Source organism: Paramisgurnus dabryanus, chromosome 15 (genome assembly GCF_030506205.2).
Source record: "Paramisgurnus dabryanus chromosome 15, PD_genome_1.1, whole genome shotgun sequence".
Lineage (NCBI taxonomy): Eukaryota > Metazoa > Chordata > Actinopteri > Cypriniformes > Cobitidae > Paramisgurnus > Paramisgurnus dabryanus.
Window position 1 is genome coordinate 35,780,701 of NC_133351.1, and position 13,719 is coordinate 35,794,419.

At 46.0% G+C, this 13,719-nt stretch overlaps 1 long non-coding RNA gene across 1 annotated transcript; it reads right to left on the reverse strand.

The window, feature by feature from the left end:
• Positions 1-11,197: 11,197 nt before the first annotated feature.
• On the reverse strand, positions 11,198-13,311 carry LOC135782882 (uncharacterized). Its single transcript, XR_010545529.2, has 3 exons — positions 12,915-13,311; positions 12,641-12,788; positions 11,198-12,086 (listed from the first exon to the last, which is right to left on the reverse strand). It is a non-coding gene; the product is annotated as an uncharacterized lncRNA (long non-coding RNA).
• Positions 13,312-13,719: the final 408 nt, after the last annotated feature.

A 13,719-nucleotide genomic window follows, 5' to 3' on the forward strand; every position in this document is an offset into this window, starting at 1 on the left:
AATACTGAAGGGCCAGCGCTGTTCAAGGACAGCAATTTACTGAAACCTACTGACAACATCTCACAAAGTCTCTGAACGTAATAACGGAGAAATGGAGAAAAATACAAGCCAAGCACTCGTGGCAAAATACTCCAAATGTGTGAAAACCAAGATCACTTTTTCCTGGCCCGCTGAGACTAGTTTAAAGAAGCTAGCGTGTGCTAAAGCCCTTATAAATCCAAATAAAAAGTGCTGCTTTTATTCACCTAGCGTGTTGACGTTTTATATTTCATACAAAGCAACAAATATGCGGTGGACCCATATTCGAGCCCAATTCGCTTTATAAGACCCTAATAAATCTCGCTCGTTTATTAGCTATACGTCTGTGCTAATAGACCAATACGACTACTAGCCAGCGGATTTAACAACATTTATTTAAATAAAGGATTCACAGAAATGAACGAATAAATCATTTGCTATTATTACAATTAAGACTGGTTTTATTAAATATTTAATCACATAAAGTTCTCTACTGTTATTTTTTTAGTTTGTTAAAAACGAAAATTAAAAGAATATTAACGTACATTGCTAATACGACATGATTTCAGCGTAAGCTGGAAGAGTGTACAGAAATTGTCTATCCGGGGACTGGAAAAAGTCTAATATTGGCTTGCCTTTTCCTTATTTGCACAGTTTTTTTTTGTTTAGTTTCTTTTTACAACAAAACCCAACGCCGAGTTTTCATTCGCGAAGTGATCTTTATAAGCTATACTGTATGATTACCAGCTGGACTGGACTGCGGCCTTGAACCTGACACCTGGACGGGGGCATCGTACCCACCGATTGCCCGCGTGCAGAACTAGAGCTTAAACGAGTTCATGTTCGCGTCTTTTTGGCATGAACTGAAAATGCTCAAATGTCAAAATAGCTTTTCAGCAAACAATTGGTCACTGCATGTCTTAAACGACTAAACATTTTAATGCGTTCGTTCTTATGATGAGCCTAAACCGCCGACGCGTCTGTCATTAAAGTTAAGAAAATAATAACGAGAGAAAATCATTCACTGCTCCCGACTGAGTAACTTCTCTAACTTTGCAAAGTAAGATGATCCGTAATTTCTTTTTTTTTAAATCCATTGCGCTGAGCTCTGCTATTTGAAGTAAGTGTACGTTTTATCATGGAATTTATATTTTCCGATCGACTTTTAAGAAAGTTACTGCATTGGATATTTTGGTTCATTAACAGACAGTAAATCAGATGTAAAAAAGGTGTAAAATTCACACAGACATTACTTTTACATCTAGTAATGCATGCAGTTAGGGATATGTGTCTATTGGGTTCATAAGGTTCATTCATCCTTTTTTTAAAACATGGAGTTTTCTTTCACGGACATTATGCCGCCTAGAGGAGACTTGGCCGCCCGGTTAAAAATATTCTACACTAGTCCCGCCACCGGAGGCGGTCCCTCACCAGGAATTAACCAGGCTCGAGCCTGCTTAGCTTCGAGAGAAGACGATATCAGGGGTGCTGACAGTAGTACTGCCGCGAGTGAACGCCGCCGCGAACTGGAGCACTTTAAAGAATGCAAGTGAGCTGAGCCTAGGCATGTACTGGCCACCGGTCCGCCGTGGGCCGATGGGAATGTTAAAAGTTGTTTCATGTAATTATATTGTTGCAGCAGTCAAGGGTCATACCTTCGTCTCTCACCGGACAAAAGAAGTTAAAGCAAGCTGCCAGACTGACAGGTAAACAAGCGTTTTGATTGCATGACGTGTCCATGTCGCACCGGCCAATCAGGTTATTACAAGCAGCAGGTGCAGATTGACCGGCGTGTGACGTCAGATCACTGCGAGAACAACCCGAGAGCGGTCCTCTCGCGGCACCTTCCGCCGACCAGTCTGCGTTGCGCTGCATGTAGAGTAGAAAATACTGAAGGGCCAGCGCTGTTCAAGGACAGCAATTTACTGAAACCTACTGACAACATCTCACAAAGTCTCTGAACGTAATAACGGAGAAATGGAGAAAAATACAAGCCAAGCACTCGTGGCAAAATACTCCAAATGTTTGAAAACCAAGATCACTTTTTCCTGGCCCGCTGAGACTAGTTTAAAGAAGCTAGCGTGTGCTAAAGCCCTTATAAATCCAAATAAAAAGTGCTGCTTTTATTCACCTAGCGTGTTGACGTTTTATATTTCATACAAAGCAACAAATATGCGGTGGACCCATATTCGAGCCCAATTCGCTTTATAAGACCCTAATAAATCTCGCTCGTTTATTAGCTATACGTCTGTGCTAATAGACCAATACGACTACTAGCCAGCGGATTTAACAACATTTATTTAAATAAAGGATTCACAGAAATGAACGAATAAATCATTTGCTATTATTACAATTAAGACTGGTTTTATTAAATATTTAATCACATAAAGTTCTCTACTGTTATTTTTTTAGTTTGTTAAAAACGAAAATTAAAAGAATATTAACGTACATTGCTAATACGACATGATTTCAGCGTAAGCTGGAAGAGTGTACAGAAATTGTCTATCCGGGGACTGGAAAAAGTCTAATATTGGCTTGCCTTTTCCTTATTTGCACAGTTTTTTTTTTGTTTAGTTTCTTTTTACAACAAAACCCAACGCCGAGTTTTCATTCGCGAAGTGATCTTTATAAGCTATACTGTATGATTACCAGCTGGACTGGACTGCGGCCTTGAACCTGACACCTGGACGGGGGCATCGTACCCACCGATTGCCCGCGTGCAGAACTAGAGCTTAAACGAGTTCATGTTCGCGTCTTTTTGGCATGAACTGAAAATGCTCAAATGTCAAAATAGCTTTTCAGCAAACAATTGGTCACTGCATGTCTTAAACGACTAAACATTTTAATGCGTTCGTTCTTATGATGAGCCTAAACCGCCGACGCGTCTGTCATTAAAGTTAAGAAAATAATAACGAGAGAAAATCATTCACTGCTCCCGACTGAGTAACTTCTCTAACTTTGCAAAGTAAGATGATCCGTAATTTCTTTTTTTTTTTAAATCCATTGCGCTGAGCTCTGCTATTTGAAGTAAGTGTACGTTTTATCATGGAATTTATATTTTCCGATCGACTTTTAAGAAAGTTACTGCATTGGATATTTTGGTTCATTAACAGACAGTAAATCAGATGTAAAAAAGGTGTAAAATTCACACAGACATTACTTTTACATCTAGTAATGCATGCAGTTAGGGATATGTGTCTATTGGGTTCATAAGGTTCATTCATCCTTTTTTTAAAACATGGAGTTTTCTTTCACGGACATTATGCCGCCTAGAGGAGACTTGGCCGCCCGGTTAAAAATATTCTACACTAGTCCCGCCACCGGAGGCGGTCCCTCACCAGGAATTAACCAGGCTCGAGCCTGCTTAGCTTCGAGAGAAGACGATATCAGGGGTGTTGACCGTAGTACTGCCGCGAGTGAACGCCGCCGCGAACTGGAGCACTTTAAAGAATGCAAGTGAGCTGAGCCTAGGCATGTACTGGCCACCGGTCCGCCGTGGGCCGATGGGAATGTTAAAAGTTGTTTAATGTAATTATATTGTTGCAGCAGTCAAGGGTCATACCTTCGTCTCTCACCGGACAAAAGAAGTTAAAGCAAGCTGCCAGACTGACAGGTAAACAAGCGTTTTGATTGCATGACGTGTCCATGTCGCACCGGCCAATCAGGTTATTACAAGCAGCAGGTGCAGATTGACCGGCGTGTGACGTCAGATCACTGCGAGAACAACCCGAGAGCGGTCCTCTCGCGGCACCTTCCGCCGACCAGTCTGCGTTGCGCTGCATGTAGAGTAGAAAATACTGAAGGGCCAGCGCTGTTCAAGGACAGCAATTTACTGAAACCTACTGACAACATCTCACAAAGTCTCTGAACGTAATAACGGAGAAATGGAGAAAAATACAAGCCAAGCACTCGTGGCAAAATACTCCAAATGTTTGAAAACCAAGATCACTTTTTCCTGGCCCGCTGAGACTAGTTTAAAGAAGCTAGCGTGTGCTAAAGCCCTTATAAATCCAAATAAAAAGTGCTGCTTTTATTCACCTAGCGTGTTGACGTTTTATATTTCATACAAAGCAACAAATATGCGGTGGACCCATATTCGAGCCCAATTCGCTTTATAAGACCCTAATAAATCTCGCTCGTTTATTAGCTATACGTCTGTGCTAATAGACCAATACGACTACTAGCCAGCGGATTTAACAACATTTATTTAAATAAAGGATTCACAGAAATGAACGAATAAATCATTTGCTATTATTACAATTAAGACTGGTTTTATTAAATATTTAATCACATAAAGTTCTCTACTGTTATTTTTTTAGTTTGTTAAAAACGAAAATTAAAAGAATACACTGAAAAAAAAAATCCTTTCAATTTACGTAATTTTAATGTGTACATCGGTCCCACATAATCCGATTGTGTTAAACCAACATAATTTTCCTCATTTAATTTTTATGTGTCAGACCAAAACATTTTAATTGTTTCAAGTAGTCTAATATAAATATGTTGACTCAAAGTGCTATTTCTCTTTACTATAACACATTTATTTTGTAATGTTTAGGTCATTTTATTATGTAAGGGGACTAGACTTTCATCTGTAATTCCAACATGCTTTTTTAATGCTTATATTATGGGATTATGTAACTCTAAAGCAATTTCATTATGTTTCTGGAACCAGAATAATCATCCATAATTATCCAAATGTTATTTATTTCTTTTTTAAATACAAAATACATTTGCATTGGCATAAAAAGCAAAGAGTTTTAAACAAAAGTTTAGTGATATTGAGGCAAACGTCTCGGTTACGTATGTAACCCTCGTTCCCTGAAGGAAGGGAACGGAGACGTCACGTCGTGACCGACGAATTGGGAACCGCTCCGCGGGTGACCTATCTACTTCGAGAAACTATAAAAACGCCAATGAACTTGGCATGCAGGTATTTGCATAATGCCGGCGCCGCCCCGCCAGGTGCGTATATAAGCCGCAGGTGCACAATACCAAATTAGCTATATTATTGCTGAGAAGCCGAGCAACAGTGCCCGGCCTAAAAAACAGCAATGGAACAGCAAACTGTGGCGACGGGACGTGACGTCTCCGTTCCCTTCCTTCAGGGAACGAGGGTTACATACGTAACCGAGACGTTCCCTTTCAGTCGGTCACTACGACGTCACGTCGTGACCGACGAATTGGGAATCCCTACCAAAACGCCACTGCAGCTGAACCCTTCCAGTGTCTGTAAAAGCCCTCCGCCCTCCACGTAAGGGGCGGAACCTAAGGCGAAATGCAGAAGGCCGGTCACTACCTGTTCCTTAACCCACGATAGTGAAGCAGCGAACTGGGGAAGCGTCTAAACTGAGCGGAGCTAGAACACTGCGGAAGCCATCCCCTAAGAAGGTTGAATGGATGACATAAAATATGAAACAACCGATAGGTTGCTCATAAAAAGTCTCTGAACAAAACATAGTATGCAGAGAGATGCAGAGCAGGCTCTGCTAAGGAAAACGTGGAGGATTAGTACCCCACGGAGTATACACACAAATGAACCCCACGTAGGGGACAAATGTGGACGCCTAGCCTACACAGGTTTACAGAGAATACATCAGTGATAGGTTGACAGCGGATGCTCCGCAACACCAGCTATCAGGGCGGTGGAGGAGAGGCAAAAACAGTTTTTTAGATGTTTTTGCCCCGATGGCCTTCCATATTGGTGCAGATGTGCAGCACCAAAATAGAGGCTCCAAGCCGACACATGAGCCGACCCTCGGCATTCTTAACTAGTTAGTAGAAAGAACCCGAGTGGAAACCGGTTCGACACGAACACTATAGAATCTTGTGAACGTATTAGGTGTCGCCCAGCCTGCAGCTCTACAAATATCTGTTAGCGAGGATCCGCGAGCCAGTGCCCAAGATGATGCCACACTGCGTGTAGAGTGAGCACGTAAATTAAATGGACAAGGCACATTCTGCTTTTGATATGCAAGGGCTATAGTATCCACAATCCAATGGGACATCCTCTGCTTGGTGACAGCTTTTCCTTTCTGCTGACCACCGTAACAAACAAAGAGCTGATCTGAGGTCCTAAAGCTTTGCGTCCTGTCTATATACACACGTAGTGCACGAACAGGGCATAACAAAGCCGTGGCTGGGTCTGCCTCCTCCAAAGGCAGCGCTTGGAGGTTCACCACTTGATCTCTGAAAGGAGTGGTGGGAACTTTGGGCACAAAGCCGGGCCGGGGTCTCAGTGTTACGCTGGATGCAGCCGGCCCGAACTGAAGGCACGATTCGTCGACCGAAAATGCATGAATATCCCCTATCCTCTTAACAGAAGCCAAAGCAAGGAGAGTTAATGTTTTCATAGTAAGAAATTTAACACTCACACTATGCAGAGGCTCAAATGGGGCTTCCTGGAGTGATTTCAGCACCAAGGACAGGTCCCAAGGAGGAATAGAGGGAGGACGCGAAGGATTCAGTCTTCGAGCGCCTCTGAGAAATCTAATGACCAGGTCGTGCTGACCCACTGTTCTACCGTTTACGGGTGAATGGTGAGCTGATATCGCAGCGATATCGACTTTAATAGTGGATGGTGACAGCCTATTCTCCAAACGGCGCTGGAGATATAAAAGCACAACACTAATCGGGCATTCTCGGGGGTTTTCACTTTGGGAAGAACACCAGTCGACAAACAGGTTCCATTTAAGCGCGTAAGCCTGTCTCGTAGACGGCGCTCGCGCTGCAGCAATAGTGTTAGATACCTCTTGCGGTAAATCACTCAAATCCTCCGTGCCCCGTCCAGAGACCACACATGGAGGTTCCACAGGTCGGGGCGCGGGTGCCATAATGTGCCCTCTTGTTGAGAAAGAAGGTCCTTCCTCAGGGGAATCTTCCAAGGAGGGGCTGTCGCGAGGAGAGAGAGTTCTGGAAACCAACTCCTGGTTGTCCAATACGGTGCCACCAACAGCACGCTCTCCTCGTCCTCCCGGATTTTGCATAGGGTTTGCGCAATGAGGCTCACCGGAGGGAACGCGTATTTGCGCATGTTTCGCGGCCAGCTGTGTGCCAATGCATCCACGCCGAGCGAGTCGTCGGCTAGTGAATAGAACAGGCGACAATGGGTCGTCTCTGGGGAAGCAAACAGATCTATCTGCGCTTTGCCGAAACGTCTCCAAATCTGCTGAACCGCAATGGGGTGGAGTCGCCATTCGCCGGGACGCGCAGCCCGAGAGAGCGCATCCGCCTCTACATTGAGCGTGCCCGGGATGTAAATGGCACGAAGAGACCTCAAATTCTTCTGACTCCAAGTGAGGAGATGACGGGCGAGATGCGACAGGTGACGCGAGCGTAAACCGCCTTGACGATTGATGTACGCCACGGTCGCAGTGTTGTCTGTGCGAACTAATACATCTTTGCCCTGTAACTCGTTGCTGAAACGGAAGAGCGCAAGATATACAGCCCACATTTCTCGGCAATTTATGTGCCAATGCAGCTGGGGTGCCGTCCAGACCCCCGAAGCCGCAAGCCCATCGTACGTGGCCCCCCACCCCGTGTCCGAAGCATCTGTGCATACTATTGCATGCCTGGAGACCTGTCTCAGAGGCACACCGGCTCGGAGAAACGCACGGTCTGACCACGGAGTGAAAGTGCGACGACACGCAGGTGTAATGATAACACGGTGAATGCCGCGCAGCCACGCTCTCCTCGGGACTCGATCGTGAAGCCAATGCTGAAGCGGTCGCATATGGAGCAGTCCGAGCGGAGTTACAGCTGCGGCTGCTGCCATATGCCCCAAAAGCTTCTGAAATTGTTTCAGCGGGACCGCGCTCTTGCTCTTGAATGTATTCAGGCAAGTCAGAATCGACTGTACACGCGCTTCTGTTAGACGAGCTGTCAAATCGATCGAGTCCAGTTCCATACCGAGAAAAGAGATTCTCTGCACGGGGCAAAGCTTGCTCTTTTCCCAGTTGACCCGAAGACCCAAACGAGCGAGGTGTTTCAGAGTTAAATCTCTGTGATCGCACAGCGTCTGACGTGTTTGAGCTATTATGAGCCAATCGTCTAAATACGCGAGAATGCGCACACCTTTCTCTCTCAGGGGTTTTAAAGCCCCCTCCACTACTTTGGTGAATACACGGGGAGACAGAGAGAGCCCGAATGGGAGGACTTTGTACTGGTATGCTCGCCCCTCGAACGCAAAGCGGAGAAACGGCCTGTGCCGGGGGAGAATCGATACGTGGAAGTACGCGTCCTTCAGGTCGATGGATGCGAACCAATCGTTTGGACGAATGCATGGAAATATGCGCTTGGGCGTCAGCATCTTGAACGGCATTCTGTGAAGTGCACGGTTCAGCGAACGCAGGTCCAGGATCGGTCGCAAGCCGCCGCTTTTCTTGGGTACAATAAAGTAAGGGCTGTAAAACCCCGACCTCATCTCGGCTGGAGGGACCGGCTCGATCGCGTCCTTCGCCAGTAGGACAGCGATCTCCGCACGGAGGACGTGCGCATCGGCAGCTCTCACCGCAGTGAAACGAACGCCGGAGAATTTGGGGGGACGCCGGGCAAATTGGATCGCGTAGCCGAGACGAATCGTGCGTAAAAGCCAACGCGACGGGCTGGGAAGCTGTTCCCACGCCCCCAGACACCGTGCGAGAGGGACTAAAGGCACGATCGGTGTACCCGCGGCGGGCGCAACGGAGGTGATCGCCGGTGTGTGCGTATTGGCCGCACCGACAGCAGTGTTGTGTATGATAACACTCACCTGAGTCCGCTGCTGGGTGGGTGAGTAAGGGAGGCTCTGCTGAAGACACCTCACGCCACTCGATGCACCCTCTGGCGAAGGGGGAGGAAGACGATGGGTTATGAGCCCGTGATTGTCTTCTTTCCCCTGAGAAGTCAGAGAGCGCGATGGGGTTATGAGCCCGTGCGTTGCTCTCGTACTCCTCTGATGAGTCGGAGAACGAGGGGGGGGTTATGAGCCCGCTCGTGTCTCCGGCGCTCATCTGAAGACCTAGAGATGGAAGTGGAATTCGCTCTTTTTGTGGAATTGTGGGTGCCGACTGAAAAGTCGGCGGAACAGAAAATTGAAACAAAGGATTCCCCAACCGGCCCTCCTCCGGTGGGGGGAGTGGTGCTTTCACCATCTCCCGAAGAGCGATCCCCTCCATCTCTAGGTCGCCCGTCTCAGGGCCGCTTCGATTTTCTTTTTCCACCCTTTGAAGCGGGCTGAGCGGGCGGGGCGGGCTGCTGACGACCGGTTCCTCGCTTCTTAGAAGAGCCCCGGGGAGGAACGGAGGCGGCCGCCGCAGGACGCCCTCGGCGAGGAGCAGGCTGAGGTGCCGACGTGGACGGGGCAGGCGCAGGACGCTTCCGACGTGGCATGATCTGAGCGATGGCCTCAGTCTGCTTCTTGGCCGCGGAGAATTGCTGGGCAAACTCCTCGACCGTCTCGCCGAACAGGCCGGTCTGGGAAACCGGAGCATTCAGGAGCCGGGTCTTATCAGCATCCTTCATGTCCGCCAGACACAGCCAGAGATGGCGTTCCTGGACTACCAGGGTAGACATCGCACGCCCGACGGCGCGTGCGGTGACCTTGGTCGCACGGAGCGCCAGATCCGTAGCCGCACGCAGTTCAGAGAACTCCGCCGAGTCGTGACCTCCCGCGTGCAGGTCCCTCAGAGCCTTAGCCTGGTGGACCTGCAGCAATGCCATGGCATGCAGGGCAGAGGCTGCCTCCCCACAAGCCTTGTAAGCAGCACCGGACAGCGCCGAAGACTGCTTACAGGCCCGTGAGGGGAGAGTAGGCTGGTCCCGCCAGGAGGAAGCGACACCGGCCGGACACAACTGCATCGCGACCGGCCGCTCCACTGACGGGATACCAGTGTACCCCTTGGCATCTCCACCCTCGAGAGAGGTGAGGGGTGAAGGCTGAAACGGTCGGTTCCGGGCGGAAAACGGGGTTTTCCACGACCGCGTCAGCTCTTCATGCACCTCGGGGAAGAAAGGCACCGGGGGCGAGGACTGAGAAGCCCTGGCACCCCCGAAGAACCAATCATCGAGGCGGGACGGTTCAGGTGGGGGAGGTTTAGTCCACTCCAAGCCGACCGCCTCCGCCGCCCGGGCGAGCATGGCTGCCATCTCGGGGTCGAACGCAGAAGCCGCAACCTGGCCCGAAGGCGGGAGCGGATCCGGATCGACGTCCGAGGCTGACAACCCCCCTTCCGATGTTACGGTGGACATCGCGTCGGGTGGAGGCTCGACAGAGCGCGAGGACACCGTAGAACACGGGCCGCTCGTCTCCATCGGGACCTCCGCTGGCAACGGATCAGGGCGCTGGGAGCTGCTGGACGAACCAGCAGACCGACCCAGCACCGTTATACGGAGATCATCCTTCGCAAGTCTGGTAGCTGCGCTCTTAGCAGCACCAGACTTGGAAGGCGGGCGCCGTTCCCGGAGAAACGACACCCGTCTCCGCAAATCCGCCATAGTCATGCCCTCACAGATGGAGCATGAACTATCACGCAACGCTGCCTCTGCGTGCTGGAGCCCCAGACACGAAAGACAACGCTGGTGGCCATCCCGGGGGGCGATGAACACACCGCATCCAGAAACCGAACACGGACGGAAATCCATCTTTAAAAAGACGACCCCGACCGTGACACGAATGAGTGGCTGTCTTTAAAAAGACACAAAGCTCAAACGTGCTGCTCTTTTAGGGAAATCACTCTTTTGTGCGAGCTGGTGAAACACACAGGGAGAGGCAACGCACTCACTCGAACTCAAGTCCTAAATTAAAGAGACAGAGAGAGAGAGAGAAAGGGTGGAGAAAAAACACTGCGAGCCTCCGCTGAGGTGTCTTTGCCCAACCAACTTCAGCAAGCTGAGATCTTATTTTCTTCCCTTCCAGAACAGGATCTACGAAGATCAGATAGAAAGCTTCTCGAGAGCAGATGTCTGCCGGCTTCGAAGCAATAAAGCTAATTTGGTATTGTGCACCTGCGGCTTATATACGCACCTGGCGGGGCGGCGCCGGCATTATGCAAATACCTGCATGCCAAGTTCATTGGCGTTTTTATAGTTTCTCGAAGTAGATAGGTCACCCGCGGAGCGGTTCCCAATTCGTCGGTCACGACGTGACGTCGTAGTGACCGACTGAAAGGGAACCACTGCTTTCAGATCACCAATTCATTTAAATCACTACACATTAATTCAACAACAGTCAATAACTATTACAACAATCAGCACATGCAGTACATACAAAGGGGCAATTTCCCAAACAGGTTGTAGATTAATCCATGACTAGGCCCTAGTTATATTAGGATATTTTTTACAAAAAAAAGTTTACAAACAAACCTACCTTACAAAAACAACACTGGAGTACATCTTGAGACAAAACAATGGCTATATGTCAAGATATGTCAGTGCAATATGTTTTCAAATTAAGGCATTGCAAAAGTCTGGGACTAGAAAAAGCCCCATCTGTAAAACTGACCCAAATGTTTAAAATAGTTACTATCACAGTAGATTTAGAAGTGCTAAAGCACAAACACTGCATTCCAAAGAGACATGCAAAACAGTAAGTACTATTATTTTTTAAATGGATTTACAAACTGGAATATATCAATCCTTCAGAAAGTCAGAGCTACAGCATTTGTATAAACTGATAATCAAAGATTCAACAAAAACAAAATACAACAACCATTTCCAAAATCAACTCTGAGCAGCAAACGTTTAATGTTTTAATAAGAAAAAACACTTAAAACAGATAAATAAAAAGAACATAAATGAGCAGCACAGTCTTTCTGATCCTTTCACTGAAAGAAACTGTTCGTTAAAGTTACGCTCAATGCAGTTCCATTAAAATCTTTTGGATTTCTTCAAAAATAAAGCAGAGATCAGGATAGCTCAGGTTTAAGGCATACATCAGCGCAAACAACATGGCACGATGTTGCAACACCTTCATGGCTTCCAGGACTATACAAAGATCCTCTTCTTCATCACAAGAAGCATGTTGTTTGAGAGCACAAATCCCAACATTGGTGTCTTCAAATGACCACACTGATGCTGACTTCATTCATGCCCTGTACAAAACAGACAAATGTAGTTAAAGAAACAGAAAAAAAGTTACTGTTACAATAAAAGTGTCATTGGAAATTAGTACAATGCAAACAAATATAAATGTAAGTATACAGACCCATGTGCATTGCCACAGCATATTACAATTGGTTACAAATATATGGGTTACCTGTATAAATGTCTTTGTTCTGATGAACACGAAGGAAGACATTTATTTTGAGGAATGTTTGCAACCAAACTGTTCATGAGCCCCATTCACTTCCATAGTATTATATTTCCCTACTATGGAAGTGAATGGGGCTTATGATTGGTTTGGGAACAAACATTCCTCAAAATATCTTCCTTAGTGTTCATCAGAACAAAGACATTTATAAAGGTTTGTAACAACATGATAGGGAGTAAGTGATGAGAATTTTTATTTTTGGGTGAACTACCCCTTTAAATCTTCCCAGGTGTTTTAATGACCCGTGTGCCAAAAGATGTAACTAAAACATACTACATTTTCTGTACTTCCAACAATGTTTACACATTTTTATGTCTATGAATCTATATTACTTACTTCTGTCATTTGATCATTCATTGTTTGAAGTCTGTTTGCTAGCTGTCCTCCTTTCTGATAGAAGAGTTTCGTCAGGTTTTTGGATTGGAGGTCCAGGTGACACGCAGGAACATAAGACAGTAGTGATTCTTTTAAATTCAGCATTTATCTGAAAACAAATTAACCAACCATTGTATATTTGAGTACTGCGAGTCAAAGAATAATACATGCATATTAGTTACAAAAATAAGATTTAGCTACTAACAGCAGTAAAACAGTGATAGGAATTACTTACCAATGCTTTTGAGTGTGTAGCGCATGCAAGGATGATGGACCTATAAGAGGAAATATTCAGAGGTGAAATCAACACACAACCTCAAATGATTAAGGTCACACATACACAGAGCAATAATGAAATAAGTATTATATCTGTCATAGGACGTAATTTTGGACAAAATGAGATCTTAAAACAAGGTGCTCTTCTGAAAACGTCAGCTTTAAGGTGTGGCACTTCAAAGCAATTTTTTCAGTTAATATACCAGACGTCACGCGAGGCATTTAAAAAAAGCTTTTTCTAATAGAATCAAGTGTTGCTCGTGGCGTAGTGAAGTCACGAATAACTGACGCGGGTCTGTTCATCTGATTAAGCAGACAGTTTGTTTCATACGCAATGTCTTTATTAATGTAGTCAATTGACATCATCTGGTAAATTACTTACATGGATAACGTTACTCTGGACAGAATAACGTTTGGTTAGCGTTTTATTTGTCCTGAACCGTTTCCATAGAACAACTGAGTAAAAAGTGCCTCAAAAGTCAACTCAAATCTGTCAGTTTTCAACTCGGATAAAACTACCAAACGTGAAATAACGTTATACAGCTGACATTTTTAAAACACTGTTTTTCTTTATGAGCCTTACTTACTGACTGACTGACTGACTGACTGTAACGTTAACTTACTCCACCAACATCCTCCAAACTCATTTTTACTACAAGTCATTGCAATGGCTACATATTGTAAAAAAAAACTGTCTATCTAATGAAGATGTATCACGTATAAAGTGAACATAAATATATAATAGAACTTACTTTAATAACGTG